This window comes from Heliangelus exortis, chromosome 2 (genome assembly GCF_036169615.1).
Source record: "Heliangelus exortis chromosome 2, bHelExo1.hap1, whole genome shotgun sequence".
Lineage (NCBI taxonomy): Eukaryota > Metazoa > Chordata > Aves > Apodiformes > Trochilidae > Heliangelus > Heliangelus exortis.
Window position 1 is genome coordinate 62,922,034 of NC_092423.1, and position 18,894 is coordinate 62,940,927.

An 18,894-nucleotide genomic window follows, 5' to 3' on the forward strand; every position below is an offset into this window, starting at 1 on the left:
ACATCTGAAAAAAAAAAAAAAAAAAAAAAAAAAAAAAAAGTTTGTTGACACCATTGAAAAGAAGCAAACAATGCAATGGCTCACAATACTATTTTCTACTACTTTCTCACATCAGAAACCTGATGATAAATGTAAGGGAAAAGAACCTTTGAATAATTTGTGCATGACCTATAAGTTTTAGTGGGATACAAGGAACAGAAACTCAAACGTTTACTCTTATAGCAGTAATTTAATTTTAAATAGATATATACTTTCAAATGCATACTCTCTTTTTTAAAAAAACTCTTTAAGCTGCTTTAGGTGCAAGAGAAAGAAGGGATTTCACATCTTGGATGAATCAAGAGCACAAGCTTTCTCAAAAAAAGCAAGTGGACAATAAAATTAAAAAGAGGACAACTTTAGTCTCCTGCCTCTTTAAGTTACTGCTGCCTTTCAGGCATTCTAATAACAGAACATGGTTTTCTCTTAGTAACTGCAGCCATAGTTGTAGCTAATGCTCACACTGTCTCCATCCTATTAGTGTTACAACTGTTCAAAGCATAACACTCAATTAAATTGCCATAATTTCTGATAAATGCCTAGTTTTTTATGTAACAGAAAAAAAAACACACCTTCAGAACCTTACTTCTTTCCTCTGTTGACTTATTCTGCTTCTTTGGCACCAAGAGCATTGAAAAGCAATACTGGTTCCCTTCCCTTCAATGTCTGGCAGCCTTTTCTTGAATTGTAACACTGATTCAGTGGATGCTCTGCCCACTGTTACTGATAACAAGCCTTTTCCAAATCTGAGTCTCTTAAAGGTAATGCAGGTAGCTTGATTTTTAAATGTTCACCAACTTCTATGCCATTTACTATCTAATAAAAATTGACTTTTATAATTTTCCTATATGGTATTTGCATGTGGTTACTGCATATTATACAAAATAGTGATCAAAATAAATGGCCTGTGCTGTATTTACTTATAGAGTACAGAAGCAAGGGCATGTTTTGCCTCTCATGTATTTTCATTATGATGAGTAATGCATAGGCATGAAAAATCTATCCCTGTGCATGGAAATAGCATGTTGGGCAGGGTGGCAGCAATTAGGAACTCAACTCTACTGACTCTTATCTCCCTATATTGACAAGAAGAAAAAAATTCCTGCAGAGTCAAAATGCTACACAAATTACATAATTTAATGAAACTGGTTACTCCTAGATTTCAGTCAGTTTTCACTGGAAAGCAACTTTTTAATGGAATTATGAAGGTAGAACACCATGATTTATTCTTACTAATTATTTTTCAGCTACAAATATTTTTATTTCTTGCATTTGCTTTTTTTTTTCTTCTTCTCTAAGGAAGAATGGCCTAATAGAACCTCAATGAGAAAAAACAGCCTGAAGTACAACAGCTTTGCTTTATTGGGTCAGATGAATAGATTGGAAATGTCCATTAAATCTAAACACTCTTTCCAGTCTTCCTTCTTGATCATTTACTGTTTTGCATATTGCATCCTTTATCAACATGGATAGGCCAACCATATCACACTTATTTGCTCTTTACGTAACAGATTCCTGCTATACTATCAACCCATATTAAATAGCTGTGTGCATTCTTGTTTCCCCATCACAAACTGTCAGAACAAGGAAACAGATTTCAGTGTGCAGCTCTGGGGCATTTTGGCAAATTTAAGACAAACAGGAAAAGGGAAAGAAGGGGTGAAAAAAAAGAGGAGAACAAGAGGGAAAGAGCAGCACCTTCTCTTTGATGTGGGAAGGTATGCCAAGAGGACAACCACAGTGCTTCACAGTTAAGCTCCAGAGATCTAAAAGGTCTGGAACAGGGAGGGTGCTGTGCACTGCTCTGAAGTGTCGAGCACCTGCTGTGTGCACTGCGGCTGCAGAAAGCAGATCCCTGTCTCATTCAAGATCAAGCTTTCTGGGTCCCAGACCATCACGTTTCCTGCAGCACCCAGTACAAGAAGAGACACACCAACTGTAGTCCACAGGTGCTTCCAAGTCCCTTCCTCACCACCATCACAAGCAAACACTCACCTATGCAGGACAACGAGGAGGTGGCCACAAAAACACTGTGGCAAACATCAGTCATCTCTTCCAGCCTGACACACACCTCAAACACAGCAACAACAGATAAGCCGTTGTTTTAGTAATACAATGCTAAGTAAGTCAGAGAAAAACTGTAAACTTACCACCAAATGGAACTAAACCCAAGCAATCTTCCCCCTCCAAACACTCTGAAGGAGCTCTAAGAACTTTCAGTAACTTAACTGAACCAAGTCCTCTACAAAGTTACTTCTCAATACTTGCATAATATTCCTGGAAGTTTTTTGAGTATCATGGTAATGCCTCAATGCATGTGTTCACCTGTGCATTCAGCAAGCCTGCTTCTTCCCTCATTGAAATCAGCTGCCTTAATTTGAACAGTATGAGATCTGGGCCTTTCCTATTGCTCTGTTCCTTACCAGAGCTCTATAAATGTCACACCTTTATTTTATTAGTGAAAGACGTATTTTATAAATTAACAATAAAAGCACTCTTGTATGTGGGCTTTTTTGGCCCCTGTTGCGACTCTGAATTCTTGAAGGTCAGATAAAACGGTCTGTAGAAAGGGAGAGAAGAAAATGCTCTGCAATACCCTTTTAAAGAGCCTCTGCAGCAACAACACAATAAATAGCTGATTTCTTACATGGCTTTGAAGGCACCCACGAATGCTAAGACCACAGTTAAATGAACCTGGTCATGAAAGGAGCAGCAGCTCATCTAGTACTGTACCTACATTAGTAAACTCTTTTTGTGATTCAAGTCCAAGACTTCGTATTGTTCTATTTCCACCTATTCCTCTGCTCTAGATTCCCTTTGTGACACTTTTATCAATGGAAAATCGAGGGAGGGGTTTCCAGCTGGGAGCCCAACAAAAAAACAGGAGGTTCAGTCTAGTTTTCTCACTTGCGCTGCAAGAGCCATTTTAGCACCAGTAATAAAAGGAAAACTACACAAAGAAAAAAAGACATGACCTGAAATTATTTTATCATCATAAATGCTGCACTGCTCTTTATTCTCCAGTACAGTTAGTCTCACACATTGCCACAATCATTTGCTAGCTTAAACAGAGCTCCCTGCAAATAATGTATTTGTATTAAGGGACAATGTCAGCCAGAATTTCAGGGAAATGCTAAGAAAAAGTTAACAGTGCCACCAGTCAGATCTACTTTGTCATGCCCTTGCAGTTTTTACAGATTTATAGCTGCAATGTCACAATTTAAAAAATAAAACAAAACAAATCAAAAAAACCCCCAAAACTAGCCTGATTGTGTCCTCTGCAAGAGGTGGGAAAAACATCGACAGACAACAAGGGAAGGTAACTGGCATGGAAAATGGATTTTTCCCAGGCAGATCTACATGGCTACACCTGGGAGTGTCATTCCAGCAGCCATGGTGCAGGCATAACTGCAGCCAGCTGGGTGCTTACATGAAGAGTTGTAACCTTAGAAGGTGGTTCTGAAAATGAGATAATTTGCACTAAGAGGATTTTCAAGCTAAGTCAACGGACAGATTTGGTCTGATTTAAGACCAGAAAAGACTATTAATCATACATTGGAACATTATGGCAGCACAGACCATTCGTCTTGGGAGGCACTTTGTATTAAGAACAACAGAGCTCTCATAGATGTCCAGGAGCACTGCTCCACACAGACAGGCTCCTTGAACATTCAAGCCATATACTGTACCTATTTTCACAGGCCACCAAAAAGCCCTGGCCACTACCATTTTCTCAAACAAAAGGACAGATGCCTCAAAACCTTTCAGAGACAGTTATCCATCCACTGCAGGTTCTGCAAGTGTCCCAAATACAAGGAAAATGTCTGTCTTGCACATACACTGCCTGAGTAAGATGGAAGTGTCTTTAATGGCTCTGCTGAGAAAAACACCTTTAGATACAATAGAAATCGAGGCTGCTGTGACCAGAAGACAGAAACTTCTACCACAAACACATATGCTTGGCAAAGCTGAAACAGGCCAAGAACAGCACAGATAAAAGGGAAATTAAAGAGTTGAGAATCAGATGCAAAGGCTATCTGCTTAGACACAGAGCTTACAGGTGTGTCTTGTTATGAAAGAAAAATAGCAGTCATCATCATCATCAAATAGTCTGAAAGCACCTGAGAAAGCATAGTACCCAAACTCCCAGATGGAGTATTTTAGTCTGCTGGACAACTTTTAATATTTTCAAAAGGGCCACATAAAGGTCTCAGATACCAAAGCCACAAAAAACAGTGAGCTAGTAAACACCCAAAACTGACTACTAGCATTCTCTGAATCTCTACCACAGACTTGTTACCATGATCAAGAGTTCTGGGGGACTCAAGTGACAGACACCTAGTCATGCAGTTATCCCTACCAAGGAAACAGGTCAATCAAAAGAAGATAAAAACACTTTCAAAGTTTGTGATGAAATTGGTGAGCAAGAGCCTTTGTTCCTAATGCCACAAAACCCTAAGATGCTGATTTTTAAATCTTAGGCTGCTGTAAACCCAGTATCTGCTCCAGTTTACACTAAGCTTTCTTTGATTGTCTGTGTCCCCCGTAAATAACTACTTGAACTTCATCAGTGACTATGGCAAACCCACAGATACAAATTATGTCTGGAGCTCCAATCATTTACTTTATTGCCTCCCATCATAGAAGGCAATTCTGATTTAGTAGCTGAATGTGAAGCAGCTCAGTAGATAGTGAAGGAAAGGCCTGATCCAAAACTAAGGGGCAAACTTAGTGGAATCATATGAAATAACTGAAGGAAGCCTATGTGATCCTAGCAGACATGACCTTTGCTCTAATAATATATATATTTATACTATACTGTATTACAGACAAAAGGGATAGGAGGAAATAACCTTGAAAATATTTATTCTCAGCCACAAATCTAGAGATCAGCACATGGTTAGATCACATTAATAAAACTCATCAAAGAAATCTCCACATCATTTCTTATCACCACTTTACCCTGTCTAGGGTCTCCTCTTTCATTGTGGCCAATCTCTGAGACAACAGAAAAACAAACAAACGGACAAACAAACAAAAAAACAACAACACACCCACAACTCAAACCCAGTAATTATAAGCCAAAAAATGAAGTGGGGAAAAAAATATTTCCTGTTCCTGCAGGTAAAGCTGAAGTCCAGAAGCACTAGATTTGAGAAAAATTAGAGATCAACAAGTTAAACAGCCTAACAGTCTTTTTAATGTATTGAAAAAAATTAGTTTTAATCACAGTAATTTTTCAGACATGTACGATACTGTTGGTGGTTTAAAATGACTTTGTATTCGTTTTTTCACGGAGAGTATATTTATTCATCTAATACACTATCTTTTCAAGAAAATTACCATACTTGACTACAAGTACTTAATGAGGCACTAATTAATACTCCTATTCCTCCCCATTTAAAACTCCCTTAAGAAACGAGGTCAGAAACCTGGTTTAACACGTAAGACATTTCTTGGAGGCGGAAGGGGAAGGGACCCAGGCACCTGTCACCCTTCCCCACAGAAGACTTTCTCCTTGAAAACTGATGCCCAACAGGACAGTGATCCCTCTGGCTGAGCCAGCAGCTGATGCAGAGCCCTGCACAGCAGCCAGGAGGGCACACTCGCCCAGCAGCACACAACTCATCTCTGCAGCTTCTGAGAGGGCGGAAGCCATTCCCCCACTTCTTTGTTTAACAGGACAAGATTCTTCTTTCTCACTCGCATCAGCCTGTGGCAGGCACCTTGCCCAGGAACACAGCTAAAGGGCTCGCCCTACTACAGAATGCTTGAGAAGCTGCTGACTCTCACGTCTTGCTTCTGCCGAGCTCTGCAACACCATGAGGGGCAGCTCCACCTTCCTCCTCAGCACAGGGGCCCTGCTGGAGCTGTCCCACCACCTCACCAGGGGCAGGGCAGGAAAATTCAGGTTATGAACACCTCCCAGAGCAGGAGCAGATGTTTTGGATCCAAAGAACTACTGCAGGTTTAAAGAGCAAAACCAAAGACTGAGAGCGAGCGTTTTGGAAGCTCTCGGGAAATTTGCAGGCGCTCACCCCACGACCTTCACTTCTGGGCTTGCTCCCCATTGTGTATACTAATTGCAATTATCTAAGAGCAGCTCCACGATGGGAGGAGGGGAGAAGAAGAAGGCTTCCTTTTGGCACAGCTTCTTCAGAGTTCAAAGGACACATATGGCCTGCAAACACAGCGCAGGGGAGAATGTAAAATTGAGGGATGAGAGGAAAAGGAGAACTCAACAGGGAGAAGCAGTGTTGTTCTGGATCTGCTTGACTGGAATTTTAAATTAAGGAATGGGAGGTGTGGGGGGAACACAACAAAAACCTCGCCCTTATTTTAACTCCACATCTTAGCAGTGGGAGGGACTGCATGAGGGATCCCATCTGAAGGGAAGACCTCTGGGGAGCAGGACCTGAGAACTTCTGCCTCAGCCCTGCCACTGCCTCACCTCAGCCAGGCAGCAGGACCCAGAGGACCCTGCCCAGAGAGCAGCCAGAGATACAACAGCTTCAGGAAGTGTAGCACCAACATCTTCAGAGAGACGGGAGGGGTTTATTTCAGAATAAACACACACAGAGTAAAAAAACTCCAGGGAGGGACAGTGTGTCTGCCCACAGAGTGCAAGCAAGAATAGGAAGGTGTCTGAATAGCACAGGTTCTGATTTGCCTTGCAGTGCCCATGTAGCCACACAAAGGGAGCCACATGAAAGTCAGACACCCCCAAGAAGGTGCCTGTCCTCATGCTTGACACTCACTTGTGGTCCTGTCTTCACACAGCTACCAAAGGCCGCTCTTCCCACTGCAAGGCATGTCGAGTTGCAGTAAATAAATAAATAAAAAACAACAAAAAAACAAACTATCCACAATAATCCCCAGCCATAATTTCTACACCATTATTACACAACAACTGCCCATAATGAGAGAATGAATTTATAACCACACACAAGCTATATTTACCAGTGGACTGGTTACAAAGCAAAACAGAAGGAAACCACAGTATGTCTACGTATTAGCTCCTCTGTGGTGGTGCAGAGCAGGGCTGCCCGTGCAGATGGGTGGATCAGGCAGGTGAAACCCTAGCAACACCAGCCAAAAAGGAGTGCAGTCCCCTGAGGTTGGAAGCTAGACCCAACAAAGCACAAAGGTGTCAAAATGTGTTGAAGGGAAGCTACACAGAGGTGGGGCTAGAAAGACCTGTTTGACTCCAGGGATAAATAGTTGGTCACCCAAACAAAACCAGTTGAGTCTCACCTCCCAACTTTCCTAGCTTCCATAAATTTTGATCCCTTGAGGCAATCAAAAAGAAACCCACACAAACCCACAAAGAAAACATACAAAACACCTTCCCACCCCACAACTAGAAGCAGAGCACCTCAGGACAGGCAGGACCCAGCAGGTGAGCTGTTGCTGTCCCTTGAAATTAACAGTCAACCCCAGAGAGCACTTTGCTCTCTTCTCCTATCAACTTTAACAACTGACCCTCCCAAAATGTGTGTGATTCAACCCAAGCTGGGACAGTGTCAAGAGGGGGCCTAACAACGTCAGCAGTTGAGCCTCTGCTAACAACTTCTTATCACTTGGGAGAGCTGATCTGAGTCTACCAGCCACCACACATTGCTCAGCTTAAGGGGTCTCCACACCTTCAAGCACCACCTTTCAGGTACATTTAGCCACAAACTGCCCTGGAGCTTTGGAAGTTACTGTAAGTGCAGCTGGGCTGACAGACTCAAGGACAGATACAGCACACTCCTGAGTGCTCCAATTCCTCAGCCTGACACCAGACAAGCAGGCAGCATCCCTGACCACCTTGCCCCAGCTGCTCATCCCTACCTCCCCCCTGCACCACTAATTCTTAGGCCAGGGTGAGAGCAATGGTGAGCTAGATCCGGGAACAGATCCTGCTGAAAACGTACCTGGGTTTTTTTCCTCTCTCTTTTTCTTTTTTTTTTTTTTCTTTACGGGATTATTTTTGACTTGGATCCTTTCCCAGACCTGGCTCAGAGCACAACTATACAATGCTTATGTCAGCACAAGGAAGCCATCTAATGAGCACCCAAAGGGAGGGCAGAACTGCTGCTGTCACCATCCTGCCCACCTTAATGATCTTGTAAAACAAGGGCCTATGGACAGTAGGTTAAAAAGTCACAGAGCTTCAGTTAACCTGCAAAACAACACATGCACAGGTTACCAACCTGCTGCCACATCAGGCTGATGAAACACAACAAAAGCATGGGAACCTCCCTGGAGGAAAAGAAACCCATGCTCAGCTGAACCACAGACCTGATGCAGAAGAGGTCCAGACAGACAGGGAAAACATTGCTCCTTACTAGGTCCTAAGCAGGATATGCAATAAAAAACACACCTTGTAAAACTACGGTATCTCAAAACAACTTGTTCTCTAATCTGTTTGGCTAGGCATGCTCTCCCTGCCCTGGAAAGGCACCAAACAGCACAGCCCCACCTCAAGGTGGAAGCATAAAAGCAAGAGCGGGAAAGGACAATGGAGAAAACAACCCTCCTTGCCCTTGGACTATGGGTGTAAATGTACCACAAAGTGTATCCCTAAACACACTTTAGGATGGAGACCAAAATCCATCACTACTAGTTCTGATGGTTACGCTGAACAGGGCCCTATTTGTTCTCTGGTGGCAATCAGTGAACCTGTCATGAAAAGAAAAGATGTGCTGGGCTTGCTATTGATTCTTGTAATTTCTGTCTGAGTACTATCATAGAATTTTGAAACGTAGCCCAAAAGGGCACTGTTATTCTGGAATTGAGTTGCTCTTGGAAGATGAGTCAAAAGCAGTTTCATGTACTTAGATCTCTTCTTGAGGTTGCTGACAATTTTTCCTGGCTTTACAGACACATTTTTCTGATCTTCAATGTATTTTCTTTGCCCTATTGCTGAGAGAAAGAGCCATACAAATAAAGAGAAATCTGACTATCCCAGGAAATTATGTAACTGACTATACACAGATGGCTGTCAAATATGCACAAAGTAAACTAACTGAAATAATATAGTTTTTTCCCCCTTCTAATAACCTTCATTTATAGTCATTGTAGGTGTTACATGTAACAGCAGTAAGTGGAACAATTTCACACAGCACTTTGCATATTCAGGCAGCTATTCTACAATCCCCTTGTGCAGCAGACAATTTCTATAGCCCACTTTGTATTATGGCAACAGAGCAAGACACCTCAAATTAAGCATGGAGAAGTAACTGTTCCCTGGAAGCAGGGCTAAAACCATTAGTATTACACTAATGAGTGGCCATGTTCACAGCCAGACCAACTCTTTCTCCCCAGTAAAGTTTGGACCTCTTTCTCCCCAGTAAAGTTTGGACATCACTGGCAGCTGGAAGGCAGAAGCATGTGCTTCTGATGGCACAACTCTTACCTCCCATCAGAGGCAACCAACAACACGAGCCAACCCCTGTCCCAGGAAAGCCACCATTTTGGGGTGGCACTAGTGCAGGAGAGATGCTAGACACTACAAGGGATGAGCTTTTGTTTGCAAAGCCTTGGAAAAATGCTATGTAAGAAGTAAGTGGGTATTGCTGTTAGCACAAGTCTTGTGGAGCTAAGCAGAGGCTTTGATTGACAGCACAGCTCCCCTCCCACTGCTCATCAATGGGAAAGAAAAAACACTCAGTTGGAAAGAAAAAACAACAAAACCCAAAAAACCCGAAACACGTTCAACTCACACCATATCCAAACCAAACAATTAAAAGCAAAAAATGCATGCATCTCAAGCACTCACTGTATTTTATGGGTTTTCTGTCATCGGTTACAATTCCCAAGATGTCAATAATGTGTCCAATGACAAATTAAGAGTACACAACAAGACCCACAAGGAGGAGAAAGTCAGTGCATACCATAAGATATGTCATGAACACTCAGAAGATAAGACAACTCAATGGGATCAAATATCGCTCAGCAGGAGTCATCATATAATTGCATCCAAAACTGGTCCTGAAAATACATATGAAAACACATATTTCAAGCATGGCTAAAACAATAGTACTGAAAAAACATATTATACAAATTCAAGTTTTACAACAAATTGTCTTTTATAGCTGGAAAACAGAGAAACATGACCATGGAAAAGGGTAACAACACGACTGACCTAACAATTTTTAATTGTTCATATTCAACATACATTCTAGCATATTCATAAGCCAGGTATATCTGTAGGTAGGAAAAAAAATGAGGTAACAGACTAATGAATTAAATGTAAATTATAAGGAAAAATCAAAGACATAAACAAGAATAAATTTGAGCTAAGAAATATGAAAACATTTTGTATACACATGCCTGTGAACTTTAATGCAATTCCTACTTCATTTCTCTTGGATTACACCTGTCTGTGTTTTTTAAGACCTCAGTTTCAGAAGTTTATTCTTTTTTTTTCATGCACGGTTTGAGAAGGACTGCTGTCTCTTTTATGGTGAAGTCCTGCCCTCCAAGTCACACATTCATATTCCCACCGACTCCAACCAGCTTACATTTAACTACAAACACAATGGAAAATATGAGGTAGCTTGTTTCCTTTATTTTCCATTATTTTCCAGTGCTGTTTTAGGTTATTCATAATGAATATCAAATGAGTATTTTTTAAATTACCAATTAGGACAAACAAAGGCTGTAATATTTTACAAATCTATTTGATGCAAAACACTAGATATGTCTTCTAGGCCTCAATTCAGTCCTTTATTATAGAGTTCTGACTTCATTCCATTAGTACTCTCGACAGCTTATAAAGGTTAAGCAGAACCTTGCTCTAAATTAATGGCAGAAATCAATAAATTCATCAATCAACAAAAAGGAACTGAAAAGAAAAATGACAAAACACATTCTGTTCTATTACTGTGGCAATCCCAAATGGCGTTTTAATTATTAATACAAATATCTCTAATGCATTAGTAAATGTGATGTATAGTGTACCTACTTTTTTTTTTTTTTTTTTAAAATGTCTTGGGTCCTAGTTCAGGCATGTGAGTCCTTGGAGCAACACAAAGGAGGCACCCAAATAGTTTCTGGTATTTGATTCTACATACTCAAATGCCACCCTGCTTCGGATCCAGAATCCTGCAAGATTACTTACTCCCCAGCACTCTCTGCTGACAGCAGACCCAGACAGCCACACAAGCTCACACAGCCTGTGACAGACCACATGTCACAAACATGGGGCAGGAATACCTCTCCATCACACCTACCATAGCCAACAAGAAAATTCCCAGAGATGCAGCTTGAAAGGGGGCAGGCAGCCAGTGTCCCACATCTTGCCATCCCACTGATAAAACAATGAGCTAGTGAGCATCTCTGGGAAGAGAAGCCAGAGTTTAAATTCTGGACCTGCCTTACACCAAGCCACTCCTCCTTTCCATCAATATGCAAAACTCTGTGCATCTTCTGTACATGGCTCCCCAGGCTATGCCATTCTTACTCATCCACACTATGTTCAAGCTGTCAGCCCAGTAGCTACGTGCAGGTGGTAACTATGACTCTCATCCCAGGAGAATGCTGCAAAACCTGTAAGTGAAATTTTGGGTAGTGGTGAAGTTTTTCAAACAATGACTTAGGAGCACAGAGCTCCAAAAATTCTATTTTCATGTCAGTAGGGCTCGTAAAGGGTTAACAAAACACTATTGCTGATATTATTTATTAATCTCACCCCTCCCTTATTTAGTAATTTCCTCCTTAAGTCCTGGCATTGCTTCTCCATTTCCCTCACAATTTTGGGTTCTTTTCCTCCCGAGATTATCATCTGCTGGAAGTTCCTCCTCCCCTCCACTGCCCACATTCCAGTCTTTGTCCTGCTTCCCTACAACGCTCTGTATCTGGCCAGGCTCCACGTTCACTCCAAATTTACTATTCTCCTGCTCTTTCAAGCTTGCAAAGCAAGTTTTCACTCAGCTGCCCTCGCCTGTCAGGACAGGGAGCAGTGTGTGGAAACTCAGAAGAAGAGCTCAGGAGCACCAGCCCCCAGAAGAGCCAGGCTTTGTCACCAGAAACCCAAGGAGGGAATGCACACCGTGTGTGTTATTTAGTTCAAAGCAGAAATGTTTCTGTCTAGGACGTCTGTTTGTATCTCAAGTCACAAAGAAGCTATTAGTACCAATAATGTGTCATTACGGGGGCGGCAGCAGAGACTCTGCAGCTAAGGTTAATTTGAGATGCATAATTTAAAGCAGAACTAAAACCCCTCCATTTCACACTTTAATTACTGAATTCAAATCATTCTTCAAATTTGACATAGCAACTCTTAAGGAGACACTTGCGCTTCTTTTGGTTTGGGGACTTTGGGGGGTTTTTTGGGTCAATTTTAAGTAAAATTCAGAAAAAAAAATATACAGGTCTTCCCTTTGCAACTGCTTTACCCTCTTTCCCTACTTTTCTTTTCAGCAGCTTCATACCTCATACATTCGTTCTGACATGTCAGAATATACCTGATACAGGCCACTTCTGCAATTTAAAAATAAAAATACTCAGAATTACAATTATCACTCATCATAAGTCCAGGAATACTGCCAAGAACAGCTTACAACATTGCTTATCTTAAACATACCTCATTGCTTAGGTAGTAGTACCCACACAATTCTCTGTCCTCAGTATTTCTACTCTAAACATCCTGTTAAAATAGATAGAAGACATAATCCTTGTTTTTCACACAGAAAACTGAGGCAAAGACAGAAGGATGCTGTGGTTCAACAAGTGCTTCAAGCTGGTCCAAGTCTCCCAAATTCACTGATAATTTGTTTTGTCAGGCAACTTTGCTGAGCACAGCTGACAAAACACAGAAAATAATTAAGCAAAATCTCATCACAACATGATAAAGAGGCATGATAGAGAGATCTTCATGCTGCTGAAGCAGAGATACAACACTTCTCTATCAAATGCCTTCTGCCTTTTACTGTCGATTCTTCAACAAAGCTCATGTATTGTTACCAAAACGCACAGTAACATACAATGATTCTTGTAATCTGGCATAACCCTATTTACTCTGAATTTAAAAAAAAAAAACCAAAAAAACCCAAACACAGTTCAAGCACACTGCCCCCCATTCTAAAAATGGCAATGGAATTGCACAAGGGGGGAAGGGAAAAAAAATTAATAAATCTTTGACTCACTCATTGTTATTCATCAGGTTTTCAGAGCAGAGAATGGAATACCATCAAGATAAAACTGACAGCACTGTTTTCTGATCTCTAAGTCATGTCTATCTTTCATAAAGCCACAAATGCTGAGAAAATTTTTCTCTGCAAAATTCTAAGAATGACTCTTAAATGTTGTTAGTTTGTGGAGAAAAAAAAATCAAACCAAAAAAAACTAAAGAAAGATCAAATAGGCATTTGAAATTAAACTCCTACATAGGTGAGCTTTTGAATACTGAGAGTATTGCTACCTGTAACTCAGATTGCTGCCACAGGTGTCAAGAGACCTGGGGCCTAGCACAAGCTCAGTAGAACCCTGCTGCTCTGTGATTTTTTATTTTTTTTTTTTTTTTGCCATATAGTAAATAAATTATCCTTAATGACAAATATGAACCAGGTTTTCTAACTAAGTACAGACCTGAATCTTTTTAGTCAATGGATTTTACTGTCCAGTTAACTCTGATGTAGCAAAACAGATTTATTTTGCTGTTTGACTCTTAAGGTTTTCCGAACAACACCATGTCAAGTCTAACATTTGAAATGGCTTCAATCAAGTTCTGAGAATAACACATCTATTCTGGCATGCCAACATACTATTTTTAATTGTAGCTTGTTGAATATATGATAGAAGAAGAACTACATTCATTTCCAGCACTGTTCCAACAAATGCAGTGAGATAATCATGCCTCTGTATCGTACATAAAGCCGTATTTATGCCTAGTGGTTTAGGTAATCTAATGGAAAGGCAGAAAGCAGTGATTCACTTCTTTTTTTATCTGTTGCTGCAATATGGCTTTTGCCTATACAGGGCCCAAGCAGGCACACAGAGTGACTGGTTTCAAATGTTAATGAAACAGAGACCTAGCAGATGAAAAGTCAGTTGAAATGCCGAACAAACAAACAAAAAAATGGATTGCAGACGAGAAGTACTTTACAGAGCAGCGTGCAAATGCAGGCCTCTGAGGTAATTTAAACCAAATGCAGATGGAAACTGAAGTTGTTTGGTGAGTCAGCACAGTAAAAGGACACGAAAATTACATGCGAGAAAAGTGCTATCCTTTTAGTATACATATTGTATTTTATTCAAATTTACCAGAAACAAATTAATTGTCTCCTCTGAGACGTGTCTCCTTCGTCTCCTCTTGGACTCACCCTCTACCTTCCAGAAACAGATGGACTAGCTGTGAACTCGGATGTCTAGGACTTTAATTTCCCTTTCACGAAAATTTCATCTCCAAATCATGACAACAGTAATAAACAATCGCTGGCATGAACATTACTGACTATCTTCCAAGTTAGAATTACTTTCCTCTGGAAATGAAAAAAAAATAATAATAGTTGAAACCAAAACCGCAGAGAATCATTACAGGCTCTGACAATGATAAGTGCCTCCCAGATTCTGCCATCCCAGAGGTTTCAGCCACCTACAGCTTGGTGCAGACCAAGACCTGAGTGCTAAGAGTGCTAAGTTAAAGAAAGGCTTAGCCTCTTATCTGCCTCAAACTTTTCAGAAACCATAGCTGATTTTAAACTTACAAAGCAATTTTCTTCTTCATTTTTATCTCATTCTTGCCTCATACTTTCACAAGAACGTAATTCTGTGAAAGCCACAACAATTGCTTCCTCAACAGAGACTGCCACTCTCAGAAGTGCTGAGATAGATTTGCATGGACAGACGTGGGTAGAAATGAATAATCTAAATATATCCACAATAGATAATGAGCAGAGTCTAGAGAAAAAAAAAAAAAAAAAAAAAAAAAAGCAACCATGTACTGCAAATGCAACCCAAATTGGAACGAATGCCTACAGTAGCAACAGCACAGTAAGAGCAAAATGTTATTGTACATGACTGGCATGCAGCCCATAATTACAAAAAATACTGCAGTATTCCACAGTTTCAGTGTAAAATATTATTATTCCAAACAAAGTAGCTGCAGTATCCTGCCCACATCAACCATGCCACACAGAGCCAGGAGAGGAGAGGGTGGCTGGCAGCTGAAGTCCCTGCTGCAGAGGGAGGGTCTGTGAGGCCTCTGGATGGCTTCTTCTCACACCCACAGCTCTCCCCAGTCTGGGCATGAAGGACTCAGCAGCAAAGGGCTCCCTCATGGGCTCCAGCTACCCACACCTCTAGCAGAGGAGAAGTGCATTTTCATTCAGGGTTCTGCTGTACTGCGCTTTCAGCCAAGCTTGCATTTTCACAGTGTCTCAGATTAAATAAAACCTTCCACATTCCAGCTTCTGTGTGCTAACCCCCATGTTATCCATATCCCCTCCAGCACCCTGCCAATATTTTTTAACAGTCAACTAGCAAGAGGCTCCCAAGCATCCACTGGCACACGCTGCTGTTACAGTGGCTATCATTCACCTCCCCAGAGAGTTGCTCTGCTACGTATCAGCAAAACAGAAGACGAGGTACACACAAGTTTATCAGCAATAATCTTCTCAACTGCTCTGTCCAAGGACTGCCAGCACGAGAGCACAGACCCACCAGGGCAAACAAAAAACCATGGAAAGCTGTAATTAAGTCTGCCTGCTTGCTGATCACACACAGCACCCAAATCAGTAGTCTTAACCCATCACTTATGGAAATAGCACTTATCACATTTGGTTTCTACACGGATCATGAAAAAAGACCAGCTAAAGAGCAACATGTTTTCTCCAAATGTTATGCCTTGCAAAACTAGCAACGAGAGGAAAAGAAATGCAGAACCCTGAACAACAAGGCTATTGGAAAAGGAAACTCAGTTCAAATCATGGATACTAATTTCTAACTCAGGCTTCCTATACAGACTGCACACAGTACAGATTCCCTGGGCAAACTGCAGAGCCTGTGCTTTGCCTCAGCCATCAATGCTGCCTCAGGTATATGGCATCTCCCCACAGTTTGACAACTCTGAAATTAAATTTGAAATGTACAACATCAGCTGTTTGGGCAGTATCTTCTCGAGTTGCTCAAACCACCACAAAAACTGTTTTTCATACCACCAACCAGAAAGACGGTGTTTTCAGAAGGGACCAATTTCACTGCCACACTAAACAGAGCCCAGCTCACCAGCACTTCTCATCTTTCCAATTCAGGTCTTCTCTGCCAAACACAAAGGGAACTCTAGCATTTATATGTAATATATGTGCCAATAAATGCAGTAATATATGCAGCAGATTAAAATACTGCATTTTTGTATCCTCATAAGCCATTTATTGGCTTATGGATTCAAAGTCCCACAGGGAATGCTGCAAATCTGTGTAGTCTGGATTTGACTCTGACGTATGTAACAGATGTGTAAAGTAGCATCTAACCAGATGCCTCTCCAGTAAACACACTGCTAGAGACTGAAAAGCCCTAGAAATGTTGTGTCCAAGGCCAAAGGAGAAGGGGGAGAATACGAAGAGAGTCCCGTATCTAGAAAGGAAATAGAAGTTCAGGCTTTTTTAATTTCTTGTCTACAGTGCTGCAATTTTTCATGTCTGTAATTCAGCTATGGTGTCATGAGAGAGGGGTATTTAGGAGGTGGGGACTCCAGCCACTGTGGCCTGGTTTTCTCCATGCCAGGCTGATAATTGTTCCTTGGTGTCTGTGAAACTTCAAGGTCCTACCTCCAAAGCCTCCCCATTACTACAGAGACCTTCATCCAGAAGAGAAGACAAACTCTTTAGAAGAAAAATTCCTTGGGCAAAAACCATATGGCCGTGTAAGGGTAATCACTACAGAGGCCCCCCTCCACTCCCTCATTTAGTGTGTCCTGGCCACAGAGGAGTGGAGAAAATGGCTTTCACAGGAACCCTCCTAAGGCAGAGGAGTAGAGTGGATAAGAAAAAGCCAAGAACTAGTTTAAAAGCTGCAGTTTAAAACTCCCGGCTACTCCCATTTTATGGAATAAGTTAAAACCACTCACTACTAGAAAACTATGTGAACCACTGACTTCAGATCTGGATCCTGTCTTTTGCAAAGCTGCCGGTGAGCTTGGATATAAGGTTTTGGTTTAATCTCTTACCTACTTCATACTGAAATGACTTACATGTCCTCTATAGCCTCACAATGAGGAAGCACAGTACTGGCATGGTTCATATTTACATCACTCTTTGGAAAGCCAACGCACATGGTTTAAGGAAAGTGTTGGAAATACGACAGCTTTTGAGTATTTTGCCTTATGTGGTTTCTAGCCAGCATAGTGGCTGGGTAAGCTTCACACATTTTCACATGGCTTGCTAAGCAGTGCAAGTCCCAGGTAATGGCCACCAGAGCTGAGCATAATGGGCACCTTGGCAGCAGCACGGGCACTGCCACATCCCACCACAACGGTGCCCCGGGCTGTGCCACCTCACTCACCCATCTCCCACAGCAAAGGTCTCCATTCCCTGTCCCTACCACCTCCTCTTTATAAATGCTCACACACAAAGAAGCAAATGAACAACTCCATTATGTCCCTGGTGCCCATGCATTTTCCTTCTGATTCTCAGTAAAGGCACCCCATTGAAAAGACCCATGTGGGCAAGAAGACAAAAATATCTTAAGCAAATGTGCAGCAAGCACACACATTATCAAAGCTTCATTTCCACTTAACACAAGTTGCTTTGGGAACTAATGCAGCTCACTTGAGGGGAAAACACAAACAAACAAGCTCTTTTTCCATTAGCTAGAGGGAAGAAAGAAAAAAAAGGAAAAAAAAAAATTAAATTGGTGCCATCTTTGTTGGAGAACTCCACTAAACTCATGGGTTAAGAGAGCTGCAAAAGTATGGATGGGGGGACAATTTTGACTGATCAATGCCACCTGAATAGGGCACACTGACAGCTAAAAGAAGAGCAGAGAAAGTCAAAATAAAACAGGCATGTGTTAAATCTGGGTAGGCTCAGTCCCCTGTGTTCACTCACGATGAAAAACACAAGGCAAGAGAAAGTCAGTACCTCCACCACCTCAGCTCAGCACCAACATAACTCCCTGGCACACACCACAGAACTGTCTCCAGGCACACAAAAGCAGGCATTATTTTTTCACGTGCTGAAAAAATAACCAAGAAAGGACAGGAGTAGCACTACAATTTAATATATCTTCAAATGTGTCTTTTCCCACCAAAGAGCTTTCCTTCCTTTAATACTCTGCCAGTGAGCGCTTGCACTCTCTGATAAAAGGAAACTAAAAAAAAATTCAAACTATTTTGTCACGGCAAGAGAGAGCTGATGGAATAGTTGTGAAGGCCACACAGATGCTACAATGATACCCTTCCCCTGAACTTCAGTGTGCACTTCCTCAGAGAGCAACAAGAAGGCAGCTGTGAAAGGAAAATTATGCACGTTATCCTGGTCTGATGTCAACAAAAAAAAAGACAGGAATAAAGGTATTTTGCTTTGTGCTCTCAGAGCTAAGGAGGAGTGCTTGCTACCATGAGAATGGGATAGAAAAAAAGTAAAGGTGGTCTGAGAGCTGTCACATGTGGATCACTGGGGTGCACTTTTCCTTCTCCCACTGGTTTGGCCAGGACTGTCACCCTATGCCTGCAAGAGAGCACACTCCAGAGAGAAAGGCACTTCTCCACCTGAGCTACAGAGATGGGGGAGGAGAAGGGATGGTAAGAACCAGAGCCCTTAAAAGGCTCTACAGCAACAGTTTCAAACAGCTTTGCATTAATACCTCATTTCACAACTATAAAAAAATTGACTCAGACTTGTACTGAGAGTCTTCTATTCCTGTTTGGGC

The 18,894-nt window shown here is 41.5% G+C and overlaps 1 protein-coding gene across 8 annotated transcripts in view; it reads right to left on the reverse strand.

The window, feature by feature from the left end:
- Positions 1 to 18,894, reverse strand: part of ATXN1 (ataxin 1) — a 277,784-nt gene that overhangs the window by 139,090 nt on the left and 119,800 nt on the right. Inside the window, exon 9 of one of the 8 annotated variants that reach the window (XM_071736400.1) lies at positions 18,072 to 18,198. The exons of 6 other annotated variants lie outside the window; for them this stretch is intronic. The gene's annotated coding sequence lies outside the window, so the exon portion shown is untranslated. Of the gene's footprint in view, positions 1 to 9,917; positions 10,015 to 18,071; positions 18,199 to 18,894 lie in introns of all 8 variants that reach the window. One more of the 8 variants, XM_071736401.1, reaches the window with a different exon arrangement.